Below are 20,978 nucleotides of genomic sequence, written 5' to 3'. Positions count from 1 at the left end.
CTGTTGACCACCATAAACAATTCTTCACGACACGAACACATCTCACAAGTCCCTTGTTGATTTCAATATTCGTATTTTTCCAAAACATCATGATGATCTTGCTAATTTTTAAAATGTTATGAACCATCACTTTTCGATCATATGCCTTTCAGAAACCTGGTTAACATCTGCTGAAGCTAGAACACTTAATATCACCTGATATTATGATGAGCATGACCTTGCGATAAGTATGCAGAGGCCCAAATCAATTGGATCTGGCGAGTTGGAGATTGGTGGATTGCAGGAGAGATAGGGTGGCAGGGGGGCCCTTGGTGAAATTACGAACTGCATACTTAGAGTCGCTGAATTTTTTTTTTTTTTTTTGCAGGTGGAGGCCACTGCCAAGGTTATGGATGCCTCATCAGTCTTTTCAGACGATCCTACAGAAATTGAGCACGCTACTAACGACCACTGAAAACAGCGACACCATATAAAAATGGGAAAAAGCTGCAAATAAAAACAAGTCCTCGGCATCGCATCGAAGCGGAAGAAGAAGAAGCAAAAAGATATGGCCGAACCAGCCGTGACAAGTCCTTCAGCGGACGAACAAAAGATGTCGGACCAGGTGGCCAGCGGGTCGCAGACGAGCCCGAGAGAGTCGACCGAAGCGGGCCGCCAAGGAGCGAAGAGATCTGGCAGCGGCGTGGCGGGGGAGCCAAAGCTGTTGGACAGAAACACCACCACCAACAACCTGGTCGCCCGGCGACCCACCAGTGCCACGCAGGCCGCCATCGAAATGCGCACGCCCAGCATTATAGTTGAGGAAGTGCAACGCTCGCAGGTGCGCCATCTGAATTGTTACCTGCATGCACATCCATTCCTGGACCCCCATTAAATACGGCCATAAATGATTCCGTACACGTTAACCACAGGCGTCATACTGTCGAGACCATCCACTGTCCTTTCGCCTCAGTCATTATGGCTCGTGTTAATTTGGGTAAATTGTGATTACACGCGAGAGAATTCATTTGTGACGTACAACCGTGGTGTCACATTTTCTAACGAAAGCTGCTATAGCTTAAAAACAGATAGCACACTGACCTCCAGTGCAACTCAGCTGCATCATAGTAATTATCTACAGGTATCTTGGTGGTTAGTTAGGCTGGTGACAGTAACGAAATTTTGTAAGCGTTGCATCGTTCGGAAAAACTGGAAACAGTGCTCTTAATCCAAAAACGACTAAAATCGCAATAACTGAGCCATTGTGTTCTCAAGGCAAACTGTTAGTACGTTCAAAGGTTAACCCCAGTCGACGCATTTTTTGGTAGCACTTTTAATGAGTAATAATTGGTTTGTTTTGGTCTAATAGCTGTGCCGTTACTCCCAATGAAATCTCCGCTGTGGCCTTTTCAATCCTTTTCTACTGCACCTTACACAAGCAAGCGCATTGCCCACACATTCCCCGAGGTACATTTGACTAAACACTAACAGTCGGGATTCCCCTTGTCACATGTGTAATCCTGCGTTAGCGACAATCACGTTGACAGACCATTTTTCAACACCGCGCGTGCAGTTTCGGGACCAGCGGCGAGTGGCGAAGGCCGCCATCGTTGCCTGCGGTGCCATCCTGATCGTCTTCATTGTCACCATGTACCTCATCGTCTCCGGCTACAACCACCTGCCTCCCCTGCCGCCCAACCAGAACACTACGACCAACCCTGTTATCTGAGCTGCACCGTCGTCCGTTTAGACGATCGCCCCGCCGGAGCAGTGCAAGAAAGCGAAATTCTGCTCCAGCATGCGCGGTATATACTTCTACCAATGCGTTCCTGCAAATCATGTCATATACAAACACTGAGACAAACAAAGCGTGCGTTATACAATGTCAAAGCAAATAAAAGAGCTCGCCAGGATATCCCAGTTTAACAAGGAAGTAGTACCAGTTAATTATTGAGCTAATTACTGTGATCATTAATATATTGGCGTCCGCAATGGTGTTAGTGAAAAGATTTACGGTCTACCTCAACCATCGCGCTTTTAGAAATTTTTTGAAAGTTTTATCTGAAACGCCCGGTATATTGGGCTCCATTCCAGCAATGTAATCTGCAGCTATATTAACCCAATAGCTATTTGCACCCGACAGTTATATTCACCCGAATGTCACAAGCATCTGCTTTTGGCAGGTGGTAGTCGGCAAATGTGACCAGGGTGGCCAGCAGGTGGGCGCAAGTGTTGGGTAGGTATGACCCCTGCGTGGCATGATCCCATATAAAAAATTATGGGAGACACTTAGCTCCGCCTTTGAGGGCACGATGCGATAGCGTACGCTACCAGCCCACATATAAAGCCCCGCTTTAACCCACATGGACATACCTGCGTAGTATAGGAGTAGCGTGCCTGACCCGACATCCAAAAGCGTTTGAAGGTTGATTGTTATCCTTCTCACCTCAAATGAGCAACCCCCGATGGAAGGTCCTCCCTGCTTTCTGATATCATGTGATATCAAAGAATGAGTGCCTGGCAATAGGGCCAAGTTGCCAGCTACTACTTGCCAACGTAATGACCGTGATTTTTCGCTCGCAACGCCAGCACTGACATTGTCGGATTTTCTGAAAGGTCCCATGAAAGGCTATTTACAAGACCTATAAAACGCGCACAGACAATAGGTATCCCCTCATTCGTCAACGCAACGCAAACATTGTAAGCTACCTTTATTAGCAGTTACATTTCACACGGAGTAATTGTAATTGCAATCAGCTGCTTAATCTCTGTAATGTGTAGAAGCCTGAAACACAACCACCGCTCTGCACCGCTCAGTACCTCGTACGATTCAGGTCAACATGTACTCCATACGCTCCGGGCTGAGAAGCAAGGCCACATTCCGTTTACTAGGACAATAGCGGCTCAGCAGGGCGAGAGATGAGGCCTTTGAGAATGGCACGTACACCGATGAGGGGGATTGGCCATGTTGTAAGGATTGAGCGCCTTTGACGCAGCGCATTTCCTTCTTGATTCTAGAGGTGTTCGAATGTGAATATTATTTTCGGCTGCGATTCGAATCGAATATTTTGTAATGATTTAATTTCGAGTGTGTAAATATGGGCAACCTTAAATAAAAAGCTCTTTTCAGTGCTTCACAAACCACAACCAAGAAGAAAAAGAGATCTATTGCACACGATTTTTATTTCCATGATTACTGCCAAATTTACACCCATGCTGCTTACCGGTAAGTAGTGGAAGGTACGAGCTCGAGGAGCAGTAGTAGCAGCAGCAATAAATTTTATCTTTCAAAATAATCACGAACAAAATTCTTAGAACAGCATTATAATCACTGCTGAAGTCTATGTATGTATAACTTTATTGGGGAGCCGGCAAACGACGGGTTAAAGCGTTGTGACGCTGGCCAAGCGTCTACCCGGGGTTAAGCCTTACTATGCACTACCTCATTTGGCCCGTTTGTGGAGGGTTGTGAGGCTTGTGCTTTTCTAGTGCACCCCGGGCCTGCTGGACGGCCCATAGTTGCATGTCCTTGTCTGTATTCTGCACAGCACTTTGAAGTTCCGGCGGGTATGTCCTGAATGCAACTTCGGTCGGGAACCTGGCACAGTCCCACATGATGTGCCATTGGTCCGCCGGACCCACTTGACATACACTGCACATATCACTCGTGTAGATGTCTGGGTGGAGGACGTGTAGCACTGCCGGAGCTAGGAGTGACCCGGTTTGCATTTGCCTTAGGATGACCGCCTCCTCCCGACTAATTTGCTCTCTGTGTTACCGACTCTACGGCCTTCACACGTCTTTTTTGCCAGTGTGACATCGATGGAGACGTTCTGTGTAGATCTTTCATGTACCGGACGCCCCCTTCAAGCCGCGAGTTCAGCCAAGAACGCACTCCCAGAACTCCTCTTCACCAGGGCAGCCGGCGACTACGTGGCCTATCTCCCGAATTCGGCCCGCTTCCTGATCTACGGTCTACAAGCAGACAGACTCACTATGAACACGCAAGAGATAGCTGTCAATGTCCTGCTTCACCAGCGAGACCCCCCTCGTTTCCACGGTCTTCCCCATGAAGACGCCGAGGACTGGCTGGACCAGTTCGACCGGGCCACCTTTAATGCCTGGGACGCTAACGCGAAGATGCGCTGTCTACTTTGCCCTGGAGGACTCGGCGAGCACCTGGTACGTTAACCGTGAATGTCGCCTACAATCATGGGACCCGTTCAAAGCAGAATTTCTGCGGGCATTTATTAGCACATTCCGAAAAGGCTGATCTACTACTGCAGAATCGCATTCTGTATCCAAATGAAATTGCCATGGTGTACGCGGAGGAGATGAAGCTCTTGTTTCGCCGCTGCAGATCCAAACATGTCGGAAGAGCGGAAAGTTCAATTATTGATGAGAGGTGTGAAGGAACAGCTCTTCGCCGGCCTGGCTCGCAGTCCGCCAGTAACTGTGGATGCTTTCGTCACGGAAGCTACTTCCCATCGAGAGAGCGCTTGACATGCGGGCACGGCAGTACGAGCGCACAACCGTGTTGATGCTGTCCACAGAGATCCACCGTGTCATCAGGAGGCTCACTGCGTGAGACCATTCGAGCCATTGTGTGCGAAGAGCTGTCGAAACTCTTGCCCACGCCGGCACAGCCACAAGTTGCATCGGTCACCGATGTTGTTTGTAAAGAAGTGCAACAAGCATTGGGTGCCTCGCCGCTTTTTGCAAGCCCTCCACAACCACCTACACGCTGCCGTCGCAAGCTGTTTTCTACCGCCTCCAAAACCTGAAATTGGACCCTGACCTGAAGCTCCGGCATCCACCCGGCCTAACCCGACGTGAAGAAACTTTGCTGTACCGCCTGTGGGTTGGTGTAGCGTTCACAAACCCTTATTCGTTTGTGATAGGCATGGCAAATAGCCCCGCATATGCAACATGCGGGTGTGACGAGACTATATAGGCCACATTTTTTTTGTGAGTGCCCCACATAATAATAATAATAATTGGTTCACAGGAAGGGAAAGGCGCAGTATCTGTCACACTTGTGTCTATGGACACCTGAACCGCGCCGTGAGGGAAGGGAGGAAGGTGGGAGTTAAAGTGGGAAGAGAGAAAGAGGAGCCTTAGTGGAGGGCTACGGAGCAATTTCGACCACCTGGGGATCTTTAACGTGCGCTGACATCGCACAGCACACGGACGCCTCTTCGTTTCGCCTCCATCGAAACGTAGCCGCCGAGGTCGGGTTCGAACCCGGGTATTCCGGACAGTAGTCGGGCGTCTTACCACTGTACCACCCCGGCGGGGCTACCCCACATACAGTGCGGAAAGACAGTGTGTCTGCCGTGCGCTGGAGCGTCTACATGGACGTCCACCGACTGAATTCAAAATTCGAGGTCCCTGGCCGCGGCAATCGTCGGCGGTGAAGGCCTCCCAGGCACTGCTCTGCTTCATGAAAACCATGGGCCTGATCGATAGGCTGTGATTTTGCTGTGATGTGAAGTGAGATGACTGTGACGTGATGTGACGTGATATGGCTGTGATGTGACTATACGGACTTCACCCATCCCTCTCTTACCCATAACTTTTATATCCACTCACCCCCTTCCCCCAGTGCAGGGTAGCAAACCGGTTTCTTTTACCGGTTATCCTCCCTGCCTTTCCTCCTTATCTTCCTTCAACACCACCTTACGAAGCACCTGTGCCGACACCTCTCCAAATGCCACATTTCCAGTCAACTTTCGTCCAGCGACCCAGACTATACTCCGTTTCATACATCAGGTGCAACGCAGCGAAAGCTACGCAAGTAGTCCGCAAGAAAAAAAACAGGAGGCGTATCACTACGCGCTCGTTCTGTAGGCGAGTGGTTCCTGCCGAAACGGGCTCTATTCCGAGCATACACGTTTGCAGTAACATGCTTCGCATGCTTAGACATCTTCACAGAGCGGATCTTATAGAAAAAATGCGCACCAAAGAACCATTTTCTCATAAAGAGATGCGCAGCGCGGAGGGCACAGCCAGCGCTATCTGGTGGCACAGCTGGCAAGGTTGCGGGGAAGCAAAACGCGGCACGAACAAAAACGACATAAAAAAAACATACAAATTAGCCGAATCCGACCTTTTCTCCCTAAAAAAGGTGCTTTTTATGAAGTTGATGGCAAATTTAAAATGTATTGAGCTTGCAGACAAAGCAACTATTAATTTCTCTCGTCAAGAGCAGGCACTATTTTTTATCGCGGATGCGGAGAGCGCTAACAAGAGCTGTAGCTTTGGTAGTGTTGCACTTGATGTATGAAACGGAGTATAAGGAATAGAGGAGCCTTAACCCAGACGCCACCGAACTGACATCTGGCGAACTGCGGATATAGAGACCGCTGTGTTACCACTGTGGCGAAGCTGGGCATGTCTGTCGTCGCTGCCTGTACAATGAGATGGGTCTTCGCGGGTTCCCCTCCGGTGCTCGCTCTCCGCTGCCGGGAGAGCGCCCACGAGATTCGAGTACCTTTCAAGCCCGGGCTCGGTCCAGCGGCACTGATCACCTTTGTCCCACCGCTACGATTCCTCCGAGCCGCCGCGGAATCAGTCCAAAAATCCTCGAAAGGGAAACTAGACGCAGCAGCCTCTAGAGGTGTGGCTGCTCGACAACGAAAAGTACAAGACCCTCCAACGACGCAAACTACTTCGACGACGCCGAACAACCCAGAGAAGACGACTCTTATTACCGAGCCACCCAAATTTACGGCAAGCCGACAACCAGACCAACTTCGTAGCCCGACTGCTTCCCTACGACACCACACCTCTTCAAAGCATCGTAGCCAAGACCGGACACCTCGACATTACCGCATCGAGACGCCACCGCCAGCCGATTTAGAGTTTATCGCTTTGGTGGATACTGGGGTCGATTATCCCATACTCAGCGGATAGCACTCGCCGCGGCACTCAAGAAGGCCACAACAGTTTGGGACGACCCACAGATACGTACAGCTGGAGGACACTTGATTACACCTAGAGGAACATGCACAGCGCGAGTCACAAAGCAAGGGCAAACCTTCCTGGCAACGTTTGTTGTGCTAACAGATTGCTCCAGAGATGTTATACTTGGTATGGACTTCCTGACGGAAAACGGCGCCATCATCGACCTGCCTGCAATCTCAGTCGGTTGTTTTCGACAGAGAATGCCCTCGAAGCTGTGTTCTGCCGGCGCTGCTCCACATTCTCGACGAGCACGTGGCTGTTCCTCCCTGCTCCAGTGTAATGGTGACCGTCGGCGCGCACACCCTCCGGGCAGTTGAAGGTGTCGTCGAGAGTAAACCGCCTTGCTTATCGACCGCGGCTTTACTGTCGCTCGCGCTGCTGTCACCCTCGAAGATGGCAAAGTCGACTTACTCCTCACAAATTTCAGCAACGAACACCGCGGTGTTTGAATAAGGGAACAACTGTCGCTTATATTGATGCCATCGCTGAAACAAGGTGCGCACACAGTTTATAACTTGCGATTCTCGACCGGAACAGGAGGAAGTCGCCGACCTAAAGTACATCAACCCGGCACTACCGCAGAAAAAGCAAGATATCCTGAGGTATCTCAATTGCTACAGAACTGCGTTCGCGTCGCTGCCGCGCATCGGTCGAACACACCTTGCAATTAACAACGTATTATTACGGACGATACAGTAAACCACTCCGACAGTCACCTTAAAGGGCAACTCCGGTGGTTTTTTCATCATTTTGTGTTTTTAATTGAATTACATTTCTCGGCACGTCCTGACTCCAACACAAAAAACCGTTTTCCAAAATTCCAATTAGAAGTATTTTTCAAAAAGAAAACAGAAAATCGAAACCGAAACTGATTTCACGGCCAGAAACGACGTCACATTTGACGAAATGGTGACGTCACACTCAGTATTAGAAAAACACTCGTACGTGCGTTGGATGGTGAAAATAAAGTATGGAAATCATGACGCACTGCATAAAATGTCTGAGGTAGTTCAATATAAACCTCACAATTTCATAATCACGCGGGAAGTAGACATTAACGCCTGTATACTGTTTGTGACGTCAGAAACTCAGTGTTGCGCGCAGAAATACTCTCAACTTAACCCATGAAAACGGTATATTTTAAAGCCGTATTGCGCGTGAACGGATTATCGTACGGCACCCAAATTTTGTAGAATGCGTCAGGACGGAGAGAAGAACCTGTGGTAAAAGTTTCACTACAATATTCGAATGTCAAAAAAACCCCCGGAGTTGCCCTTTAATTATCGTGTCTCACCTAAACAATGTGCCACAATTACCACTCAAGGAAATGCTTGCTCACTACGTTATTCGACCATCTCAGAGCCCCTGGGCGGCATCTGTCGTCCTTGTTCAGAAGAAAGACAGAACATTACGGTTCTGTGTTAACTACCGACGACTGAACAATGTAACTAAAAAGGATGTTTACCCCCTGCTCAGAAGCGACGACGCTTTAGATCGCCTATGCACCAAGTATTTCTCTTCCATGGACCTCAAATCTGGGTACTGGTAAATCGAGGTACACGAGAATGACCGCGAGAAGAATGCATTTATCGCTCCAAACGGGTTGTACGAGTTTCAGGTCATGCCGTTCGGCCTTTGCTCCGCGCCAACGACCGTTCAAAGGCTAATGGACGCCGTCCTCGCGGACCTTAAATACCTGGGCGACGTGATATCGTCTTCGCCCAAAGTTTTGCTGAGCACATTCGTCGCTTCAGGGCGGTACTGCAAGCTATGAAGTCTTCCGGCCTCACTTTAAAGGCCGACAAATGCCACTTCATCTACGAAGAATTGAAGTTTTTAGGTCTCGTCGTTAACAAGGAAGGGGTCCTTCCAGATCCCGAGAAAACGATTTCCCGCCGCCACGAGACGAGAAAGAACTTCGGCGTTTCCTCGCGTTACGTGCGTACTACCATGCCAAACTTCGCCAAAATCGCCGCGCCACTTACGTATCTCACCAAGGCAGAGCCCCACCGGGGTGGTACAGCGGTAAGACGCCCACCCCACTGTGCCGGAGCACCCGGGTTCGAACCCGACCTCGGCGGCTGCGTTTCGATGGAGGCAAAACGATGAGACGTCCGTGTGCTGTGCGATGTCAGCGCACGTTAAAGATCCCCAGGTGGTCGAAATTGCCCCGAAGCCCTCCACCATGGCTCCTCTTTCTCTTCCCACCTTCACTCCCTTCCCTTAAGGCCCGGTTGAGGCGTCCACAGAAAACAAGTGAGACAGTTACCGCGCCTTTCCCTTCCTATATATCAATCAAGGCAGATGTTCAGTTCCAATGGGAAGCACCGCAGCAGCAGGCATTTCAGGACCTTCAGCGCCGGCTTCAGTCACCATCCGTTCTGGCGCACATTGATGAACACGCTTATATGGTGGTACACACTGATCAGTAATTTTGGTTTGGGCACTATCCTAGTTCAGATCCAAAGGGGTCAACAACGTGTACTTGCTTACGCAAGTCGTTCGTTGTCGAAGACCGAAGGCAATTGTTCTGCCACTGGATAAAGTGCCTTGCCATCGTGTTCGCAATGATGAAGTTCCGGCCATACCTGTAAGGAGACCTTTCAAAGTAGTGACTGATCATCACATACTTTGCCGTTAGCCAGTATCAAGGATCCTTCAGGGCGCCTTGCATGGTGGTGTGTGGCCCCCTCCCCCCTTCTTGTAGCCAAATATTGGTTACGTCAAAACCACCATTTGCAAACCCCTCAGAAACACAAAAGCTAGTCTAGCAAAAAAAAAAAAGGAAGGAAGAGACAGACTTCTGTTATATTTACTGAACCTCTCAGATGTTGAGCGATCATCTTTTCAAGGCACATTACAGATGCAAAAAATGCATACTTTCCCTCTTTTTTCCCTTATTCTCCACAATCAGTGTGCGTGCTCTGTTTCTACATGCATTTTTTCGACATATGTCCAAAACCCAAGGATAGAGCTTCGTTGTGTTCTTGGGCAACCCACAAATGTTTTGAAAAATGTACAAACGAGAGTTCCCATCCCTTACGAAAGGTCAGTTCTGAATGCTCGTGATGCATCATGAGTGAAGGACACCCTTTGGGTACAGGTCTTGAGAAAAGTTCACCGTGGCCAAGCCCTATGCAAGCAAAAGACTGCTTTTCATGGAAAAAAAAAACGTACTGCAGCATCATAGTAGGGATATAACTTAAGACTTAAGCAGCAAAAGCTCGACCACCTCCGTAGGGTGTTCCCAAAAACAGGCACTATGAGACTGCAAGAACGCCCACAAACTGGAGCCGGTGCAAATGTATGCCAGCAGAGGTCTCCATCTTAACAAAAGAGGGCAGGTGGCCTCTGCATCATTTTACTGCCTTGAAGGCAGTACAACCATACAAACCAAATTCTCAGGCTTTCCAGTTGCATGCTGCAGCCGAGTCTTCTAGCAGCCTTCGGGTCCTAAATAGGGTATCCTTTAAGCTAAGTACTGAACACAGTGCATATATACTTCACAAAGCAATGAGCTCAGTTCTTAGCTTTTAGCGTGTCAGTTTTATCACTGTTCTGAAATTCTGTGTCACATGCTTCAAAGCAGAAAAGAAAAAAATTCCACAATCCTTGGGTGCTTCACAAACTGTGCTATTCCGAAGCTAGTTTCCTACCATTACGGCAAGTTGCAAAAAACTTTGCCGGTACACTGGAAAAACAAATGCTTTCTGGAGGCACCGATACACTAGACAGGTGGAAAAAGATTTCTTTTGGAGTGAAATATCACCTGGATGGGCTAAGGTTCCTTGCCCATGCTGTGAAGCAAAAAACGCCACACCTAAAGAGATGAAAATATATTCAGTCAACTGTACAAAGCTGAGAAAAATTTACAGGGTGTCTAATAGTACATCCAGTCGCACCTTGAGAAAAAGTAGGGGGTATAATGGCAGTTGCATGAATCTCTGAAAGCCGGCAAACAAGAAAACAATGAATTATCCCATAAAATCTTGAAGCTTCCATGAGCGTGTTGAGGAAGTAAAAAAAAATAAGGAAGGAGCCAACAACACTGAGGAATAAGACATGACCAAAATGCCCATACAAAGCTCCAATGGCATAACATTGCACTCCTATCCGAGCTTGGCATAGCAACACTAGAGGCCAAAGTGAAGAAAAAAAATTAAGAATGCACGTCCTCTACCACTGAGAGGAAGACTAATAGGAGCATAACCTTAAATTAAGTGTGGTGCTCAGATTACCAAGGCTTTGAATTTCAATACCCAGCACATGCACCCATAAATTGCTGTAGCGCAAATAAAGCAAATGCACCATATTGGGTCAGTGGCTTGAAGCAAGTTTTAAAAAATGCTCATTGCACTTTCATGTTTTGCCCAAAGTATCCAGCAAAGTTTAGAAGTTGGTTGAGCATTTCACTCAAACTTTCCTTGTGCACCAGATTACCTTTAAATTCAGACCTATTCCTTAAAAACACTTCAAGCTTAGAGCCCTTAACCAGCTAGCAAACTATTCCAGAAGTATTTACTTTTCCAAAACTTACAACCTTAGCAATTCATAGGTTAAGAAATGTCAGTGTGCGTTGATCCCTTTCTCCTCTGCAGCATAGGCACAACCCATAATCTTGAAGCGAACAGAAGTTGCTCGGCTGTAAATGGTGTGGCAGAAAACCAAGCAATACAATAAAGGTTAATTAAAACGAGCCAGATGGAAATGCACGTGCTGCAAGCAAGCAAGTATGCAAGTTTGCCAGTGTAATCACCAACAATACTATAACATGCACAACTAGCATTCAGTCAGCGCAGCTGCACCAAACAAGGCCACACTTCTTTGCTTTCACTGAAGTCAACTGATCCGCAGAAGAATAAAAGCCTACTTCAACAGCACACGCACATCAAGCATTAGAAGTACCCATTTTTTTTACAGTATCAAGAGAAACAAAAACACACACACAAAAAAAACAAAGCAAATTGCATCCTACCAACTCAATTTAAACATTCTGACATTCTTAACATAAGGCATCACAAGCAACTGAAAATTACTCACATACATAAAAAAGAACAGAGCCATGCCTCAACCAACACAGGACAAAAATAAAACACGAAGGCAGCAACAAGAAATCCATGAGCAATCAAACACTCACATGCATTCATACTTTCCAAGCCTTCCATTCAACTGAATGGAACCCGGAAGAGTGGGGGAAAGAGCACTATGCATATGAAATATCAAGCGTGCCTTAGTCTGAATTTCTTTTATCGCTTTCATTTCGAAAAGGGTGGGCAGCAGGGAAGGGAAATGACGGTGGCAGGTCCACCCGCCCCCCTACTGGGCGGACGGCGCAGTACAAAATGAATTTTGTCAACATTGCTATGCTTCCATGCGGAGGAGCAGCCATTGAAGTTGCCGGAGCAGCCAAAGTCGCGCCCCGAGGACACGCAGAGGGAACGTCTCGTCCGCCACTTCCCAAACGACAGCCTGCATCGCCACAGTCCCAAAATTTTCTGCCCCTTCACGAGGTCCAGTGTAGGCCCACCTGCTAATGTGGCACTTTTCAAACAATGTTCCTCTTCAGAAAAACAAGAATGATTTCCCTTCGAATCTCTGTCCAGTTGCCTGCACACCCTTCACAGTCCCAAAGTGGTTTCAAAGGTGCAGTTTTCACTTTTTTTTTCTCCTCTCTTCATTTCGACTCATGCTTTATCTTTTGTTGCAGCAGATACTTGTTGAGAAACAGGATGTGCGGACCAAGCGGCGCTCCCTGTACCTACAAAGGATAATAAAGAAAGGCGCACATTTTTCAATAGGCAGCTCACTTCTCAAAGGTTTCAAAGGATCAGCAACAGATGCCTTTGTAAAGCAGCGAAACTAAATCGAAGCTACAACAATAAGGGAATGGCGACTGACCAGCGTAGAGCCTTCGCTAGGATTAACTGACCTTACCAGTTCTAGCCACTGCAACAACACCAAGAGATAAAATTTAAAAAAGAACCAACAACAAACCTCCTGGTGTGAAAACAGAAAAACCGTTTTTGACACAGGTCACCATGAATACGTAGTTGAGTCCACTTACAACTAATGTGATCATAATGCAGTTTGTTTATTATATCCGGATCTCTCTAGTAAGTAGACCGGTCATCATATCAATCACAACTGCAATGCGGACTTTCACAGTGTTCTGTCTACATAGAATCAGCGAGTAGCCAATCGGCCATGTCGAGTTCCAATACAGGTTGGAATGCTTTCATGATGAAGGGCTGCTTTCGATTATGAAGCAAAATCTATACCTTCCAATGTGGTGGCTATTTCTGTGCTTAAGTTTTGTCACAAAACTGTCGTGACAAACTAACCAATGACAGCATTTCGCATGATATCGCTTTGATCTCAGACAGAAAATGTTTCTACATCAAGTCAAGGTCTTAGAGTTAATTTCGGCCCGAGTAAAGCATTGGGGTCTTGATTGGACTGGTACACTGCAAGAGAAGGGGAGCTCCCATGCAATGCTGATGCCCACAAGGTGCAACCGCCTAATATGCTTTTAGCACGAAAACATACAAGTACCTAGGTCTGAAGAAGTAAGGGCCAGCTTTTTCAACTTACGATGTTCGATTGGACAGTACACTGTACAGGCAACAAGTGGTGCAACTGACAACGCACTCCAGTGTAATATGTGACAAGAATTCTCTATGACCCATCATAAAATGTCCATGTTCAATGGGAAAGACAGGTATCGTTGACAACCCGGTTACTCTACATTTAAAATCTCATTACAGTATAATGGCATATAATGAAGTAATGGATATAACAAAAGAATTGTAATTCCCCTTAACCATCGCCACAGTCAAACCCTACATGCTGAAAATTTCATTTTGATGAAAAAATTTACTGATTAACGCATGAAATAAAAAATTTTCATTTCAAAATGATGACTAACAGACTTTTTCACAAACACAATTTGCTACACTGGACAACATTTAGTGGGCCTTGAAAGACGCTGTTTAAATCCCCCACAGCTGCTCCTTATGATCTGGTGACTATCCAGACCAACAAAGCGAGGCAAAGTCTCATAGTTTGTTGCACAATACAACATGAACTTGTTTGCTTTGTTCCGTACGTCGGCGAAGATGGACTCACGCGAGTTCAGCTGCTGGTGTACAGCTAAGCAGCACACGGTGTCACAAAAGGAAAATGGACGACAGCAGCAGTTGCTCGAAGCAAAAACACAGTCATCACCCTGGACAAGAAGGCAGCCATAATCGGGACTGTTTTTCACGGAAGAAGAGTACGCAAGTGGCCGAAGACTGACATTGCGCCAAATTTTGTCACACACTGCGTACATGGTAGCCCGTTTCCTGCTTTTTGGAGAAACGGAAGAGGTGCTCTTCAGGTGGTTTTTGAACACCAAGGCTACAATGTTGCCTGTTAGTGGGGCACTGCTCTTGAGGAAAGCAAGGGACTTTGCTAGCATTATGGGGTACGACAGCTTTGCAGCAAGCGATGAGTGGCTGCAGCACTTTAAGCGTGAGTGGCTGCAGCACTTTAAGGAGCGCCGCAGTATCGCCAGCGGGGTCGTCACTGGCGAGCCCCAGACTATCGACAAGGAAATGGAAACAAGCTGGTTAAGAGCTAATGGTCTGCTCCTAGGTACCGTATATAACTCGTTTAAGCGGGGAGGCTACCTTTGAATACCAACTTTTTTGCTCCTTGAGATAACTGAATGAAATTTTCAGGGTAGACTCATGGCACAGACATTTGAATAACTGCAAAGCTTCATGTAGTTGCTCACACTGGTACTCAAGTTACAGAGGTATATCAGAATGGTTCACATAGGTTCTTTGTGACATGCCTGGAGAACTTGCAGAATGTGTTGGCACAGTAAAATTCATTATGAAGGTTCCTAGATAGGTACCACATGGCAAGACAGCCCTTTTTTTGAATTTCCTTGCTAAAAAATTTTACCACAGCACTGAGGCTTGTGCCAATAATTGGACTTGCATTACCTTAATTTTGATTATTATAAATTCCAGACTCAATATTTTCAAGAAATGAGCTTGTCTTGCACTCAGAAATTTATTCAGGCACATAAAAAAAAAAAAACGAGTGGAAATCCGATTAGCAATTCCAGAGATACCGCTGGAATAAGCAACCATATCAGGAAAAAAATTCATTCCGAGAAAATGGCCCTTGAAGTTTAAAACAACATTTTCAGGTCTAAAGTGTTTTTTTACAGCAGCACGTTGTGCCTCCACCTCCTCGATCTCCTTGGGAGTCGGAAAGTGCATTTTCATGCATACAGTAGACAACGCTGACGACGCGTTATCGCTTGCGATGACAGACGCGATATGGGAGGCTGGGAACTTCGAGGTTGATAGGGTCGGTACAGCAAGCTCGCTTCAAACACTGTCTCCTTACGTTGATGCGAAAGATACACCGCTGGAAGTGGCAGCACAATCTGTCTAGTAGTGGTGTAGCAGAGGCAGCACTGCTCGGGGGAGGGGGGTTCACAGGAAGGGAAAGGCGTAGTATCTGTCACACTTGCTCTGTGGACACCTGAACCGCGCCGTAAGGGAAGGGATGAAGGTGGGAGTGAAAGTGGATAGAGAGAAAGGGGAGCCGTAGTGGAGGGCTACGGAGTAATTTCGACCACCTGGGGGTCTTTAACATGCGCTGACATCGCACAGCACACTGACGCCACTTCGTTTCGCCTCCATCGAAACGCAGCCGCCGTGGTCTGCTGGAAGTGTCTCCACGACCACTGGCAAAGCGCTTCGCTAACTTCGCCATGCGGACGGCATTAACAGAACGACACCGTGCTCCTAACGCATGCAGTGTTTTGAACTTCTTGGCGCGCATCGTGACCGACCGTGCAACGATCCACAAGGTGCACAAAACAGTTCAAAACACGTCACCAGAATCCATAACGAGCGATGAAGACGGCGACCTCAAAAATGGTGAAACGTGAAGAGATTTAAGCGAGCGCACAAAGAACGCCAGCTCAGTAGGCAGCCAGAGCAGACGACGCGCCGGGGAGGGACCATCGCGTCAGCGCGCACAGCAGCCAATAGCAGTCGAGCGATCCCCCGGCGTTCTCATGGAATGCGCGCTTCGTCCAATCACAGTCCGAATTCGAGCCGCGGGAAGCTCAACAATCCCTCCGAGGCTCCCAATTACAAGCGAACCATGCTTCTGCTACGCCGCAGACGCCACCGGCGAAGGCAACATGGAAAAAGGCAAGCATTCACAAACAAAGCAAGACCAAGATGGCAGCACTCAGTTCAGCAGCAGAGAAATGGCACGTGCGTTAAGCTTGGGTACATTTGCTGTTCACTTGCGGCTCGGGGGCTGCCGTGCCCAGTTGTATATTTAATTTAAAGCAGTTCCACGATGAATTAGGCGTTCATAATTATAGAAAAGGTAGTTTATAACATAAACAGCTGAGATATGTACTTTTTGAAAAATTGACTTTTTCGCGATTTTTCTACTTTCAAAGCCCGCATACCCCCTTAAGGGCTGCCTCCGTAAAACAACGCACCCCTAACTTAGGGACCGAAATTTTGAAGAAAAAAAAAAAAAATCTCAGCCAAACGTGGGAGTTCATGCACAGGTTAGCGTTCACGAGTCGTCATTAGATGGTGCTAGCTGCTTCTCAGCCCCTATCATAATCAGTACTATGAGATCACGTGGCAACGCTTCACCGCACGCCGCATTTTGGCATCTGTTTTTGTCCCAGAGCCATTTCTTCGTGTGGTGCTGTGGTGGTAGTGTGGTTTCTGCGTGCAGCATTATTCAGTGGATCGTGGCCTGTGTTCACCATTCGGTGACTATGGGCAAGGTTTTGGCTTCGTACATCGCTGTCTTCAAGCTGAAAGTCATAGCTTACGCCGAAGAACGTGGCAAGTGGGCGGCTGGAAGCAAGTTCGAAGTCGACGAGAAGTGACGAGAAGTGTGTGCGTCGGTGGTGTAAGCAAAAAAAAAACAACTTGCTGGTACGAACCGCAACCAGAAAGCATTCCGCGAGAAACAGTGCAAGTTTCCTGAACATGAAAAGAAACCTGTATAGTATGTCACGACGACAAAAACGAGCGGCTATACAGTATCAACAGAGATGATCCACGGGAAAGCCGTTACCATCGCTTGCCACATGGACATTCCTCTAGCAAGTTTTAAAGCAAGTAGGGGATGGCTTACGCAGAACAACACTGTGTCAAATACCCAATGAAAACAAGAAATTGTTCTCCTGTTTCACCGTTTTGTGAAGAGGCTTCGAAGGGAGCACGGCTATGACCTGTCACAAATAGGGAACGCAGACCAGAAACCCATCTGGTTTGATACGGCAAGCATCGCTGAGCGTACAACTGGTGCCGAACGTCAAACGTGCACGGTGATGCTGTGCATCACTGCCGATGGCAGAAAACTGCCACCATGTGTGGTCTTAAGAAAGACGCTGCCCAAAAAGAAGTTTTCCGACGAAATTGTTGTTCGTGTCCATGAGAAAGGTTGGATATATCAACTCATTTTGGACTGGGCCAAAACTGTGCGACAAACCGACCGGGCGGCCTGCTGCAACGGAGGGATTTGCTCGCCTTCGACAGTTTTAAAGACCATCTCACAGACCGCGTCAAAGCCTGGCTCGTCAAGAGCCGAATGCATTTAGCGGTCATTCCTGACGGAATGACTAAGCCTTCTACAGCCACTCGATGTTGCTGTCAATCAGCCATTTAAAGCAGAGTTCCAGCGCTGCTACTCGGAGTGGATGACAGTGAAACGTGAAACATTCATGAGAAAATGCCTACTGGAAGATTGAAGAGGGCATCCCTGCAGCAAGCTTGTAAGTGGATTTTAAGCGCATGGCGTTCGATGTCATCTGACATCATTGCCAAGAGTTCAAGGTGACTGGTATGATGACAGTGGACATTCATGAGAAAATGCCTACTGGAAGATTGAAGAGGGCATCCCTGCAGCAAGCTTGTAAGTGGATTTTAAGCGCATGGCGTTCGGTATCATCAGACATCATTGCCAAGAGTTCAATGTGACTGGTATCTCGAACCAAATGGATGCTACCGAAGATGAATACCTCTGGGAAGGCGCCGATGACGCAAACTTGTCACATAGCTGCCATAGCGATAGTGATGAGGAAGTTCCTTAATAAAGTGTGGTCACTCGGCAGTGTTTATGTTGTTATTTAGGACAGTCACAGCAACGATAACACTTTCATGCAGATGGATATAGGCCTGACATGTGTAAGAGCCGCACCCCGTCAAAATCGCGGAAAAAGTGTAGCCCTTACACAAGTATATACGGTAAGTATGAAGAGAAAGATCCATTCAACGCTAACGAGACTGCTCCCTTCTATCAAGCTGCCTCAGAAGACCCTACCTTTAGAAGAGGAGCTATGTCGCGGGTCTGCGTCACCGTACTCCGCTGCACAAACATGGACAGGTCGAAGGAGATGCCACTTTTGGCGATGGGAAAAAACATCTGCTACGATGTTTTAAAGGAAAAAGAAGACTACAATCGTAGTACATGTCGAACAAGAAAGCCCGCATGACGAGAAAATTTTGTGGAATGGCTTCGTGACTGGCACGAGAAGTTGAAAAAGCAGAATTGCAAGATATGCTTTTTCATGGATGACTGTGCTGCCCGCCACACAACTCTGGCGCCGGAGAACACTGAGCTTTGCACACACGGAAGAACATTTATTTGTGTGTAAAGTAGTCCGTCACTTTCTTTTGAGTCTTCTTTGAATTCAACAATGGCATTATGCACCGTTCATAGGCCCACAACGACCGCATAGCCTCTTCCTCTCCTGTAGCGCCCGGGAAACGCCTCAGTACGTCAACTGCATGGACTACTTCACGGGAGGTGGGGACATCATCACACTTGTCCCGACTTTCCGTTTCGCAGTCACTCTCACCTTGCAGTCCCTGAACCACATCGTTCAGGATGGATTCCGTGGTCACCTCTTCTGTCGCAAGGACACAGGAATCACCAAGAACGAAATTATCGATCTCGATGCTCTCCGGCACAGCACTACAGCTGCGAAGGCGCTCCCAAGACTCCTAAGTGCCTGCGCTTCTGTTGTTTCAAGTGTGGACAAACCACCTTCAGGTCGAGCTGCTGCGGACGCGTCTGCTCCAAGGCCTGCTTTTCGAAAACAGTTTTCTATGATTGTCTTCAATGTTACTTTCCAGGATGCAGACAGTATCTCGAGCGCTTGAAACAAATCACCTTTCATTGACTGTTCCAGCCGAATGTCGAGGAGCAGCTTGTCAACTAATATTCATTGATACGCACATTTCAAACTTAATTATGCCCTGATCGAGCGGCTGGAAGAGGGATGCGCATTTGGGTGGGATAAACTTCAGTTCCACATGTGCAAGCTCCAAGTCGTCAACATGATACGCGGAGCAGTTGTCGAGGATGAGGCACACATACCGTCCGGATTCTTTCATGCCCTCTTCAAGATCTTGCAGCCAACTGCGGAAAATACTACAGGTCATCCATGCTTTTTTGTTCGATGTATAGAAAATCTAGAGTTGCACGATCACAAGCGGCAAACACTTGTCACTTCCATTCATGTTGGCGCACAGGACTGTGATCCGTAGATTGCTATGCTTGCCGCCGTAGCAACGATCGCCTTTCAAAGCTAGTGTGCGATTAGGCAGCATCTGGTAGAACAATGCAGTCTTGTCGGCATCGTAGATGTCTGCCAGATCACAGCACTCGAGGATATCTGGCACTTAATCCAGGCAGCAGATTCTGTTGTGTCAGCCGATGACTCACCACTCAGACTTTTGCCAACGATCGTGTGTCGAGCCTTAAACCTATGCAGCCAGCCGCTGCTGGCCTGGAAGTCGTCGCGACCAAGCAGGCATGCGAAATCCCTTGCTTTTTGTTGTAGAACCGCGCCACCGATGGGAATGTTTTGCGCCCAGGTCACAGAGCAAGAAACTTTTAGGAGTGGAAACTATGCTGTTTGCGGCGAATAGAAAAGGTCACAAGCCCGCAGCGCCACTATCATGCTGGCGGAGCCTGCCGGCGTGGAAAGAAATTTCGGTTTCCAGGGCAATCAGTCCAAGGTTTCTTTTTTGTCGTTGCGGCTTCTACGACGCATGTCATGCTCCGTGCCGTCGGTGCTACAATTGTGACCTTATCTGGTCGCCCGCGCTCGCTTCCGCTGACGGGAGTTTCACCTCCAAAATGGTTTTTTGCTCAGTGGCCCAGGTTGAAATGAACCACATGAAAACGGCTTTATCCACGTCTTCATGCACTGGCTGCTTGCTCCCTTTTTTAAGAAGTCGACGGGTTCCTAGGAGCTCAAAATCGTGGAGAGCGAACTTTGTGGTATCCCGAACTTTGCGGCAACATCTTTCTTCTTTTCGCCCTTCGCAACGGCATCCAGTATGCTGGCCTTCACTTCTAGATAGAGCACTTTTCGTTTGCCACTCATGCTGCTGGAACAGAGCCACCAGACAAGCGTCACGACTACGACGACGACGAGGGACAGGTCACCAGTCACGCGACAACAAACAAATGCACACACGCTGCATGCCCACGTGCGCTGCACAAAAAATAGGCTTAAACTGGGTGGGAAGCCTGCATGCTGCGCCGCGGCGCATAAACTGGGCCTATGCTTGTGCCGCCTAGTGGAGTTGCTCAACACCATGTTTGCGTTTCCCGCGCACTAGTACATCAGATGGTGCAGCGTATGCCACGTCGTATCATTATCATCATCAACGTCACATTTTTATGCGCGCTGGGCTCTGCTGCGCCGCCGCGCCAAGGTCGACCTACCTTGGCCGCGCTGCGCTTGTTTTCAGGCTGCGTGTGCTTTGATGGGCGCTGCTCTCAACCACTCAGGCTCATGGCACACCTTTGTTCAGGCATTTAGCCTTCAACTAAATTTTGTTACATTGAAAGTTCGGCGAAATTTACTTCGTTATAGGGGGCTAAAAATACATTGTGTTCTACGCGCCCGAAGTTACAGAAACTGAGCTACTTCACTACATCGGGAATTTCGTTAAACTGAAGTTCGTTACATC

The 20,978-nt window shown here is 47.8% G+C and overlaps 1 protein-coding gene across 1 annotated transcript in view; it reads right to left on the bottom strand.

The window, feature by feature from the left end:
• Window positions 1–10,766: 10,766 nt before the first annotated feature.
• Ube2g1 (ubiquitin-conjugating enzyme E2G 1) overlaps window positions 10,767–20,978 on the bottom strand; it is a 29,879-nt gene continuing 19,667 nt past the window's right edge. Inside the window, exon 6 of the mRNA XM_084598464.1 lies at window positions 10,767–12,703. The gene's annotated coding sequence lies outside the window, so the exon portion shown is untranslated. The remainder of the gene's footprint in view (window positions 12,704–20,978) is intronic.

This window comes from Amblyomma maculatum, chromosome 3 (assembly GCF_055883805.1).
Source record: "Amblyomma maculatum isolate TAMU_Amacu chromosome 3, ASM5588380v1, whole genome shotgun sequence".
Classification (NCBI taxonomy): domain Eukaryota; kingdom Metazoa; phylum Arthropoda; class Arachnida; order Ixodida; family Ixodidae; genus Amblyomma; species Amblyomma maculatum.
This window is presented reverse-complemented; position numbering and strand designations above follow the sequence as displayed.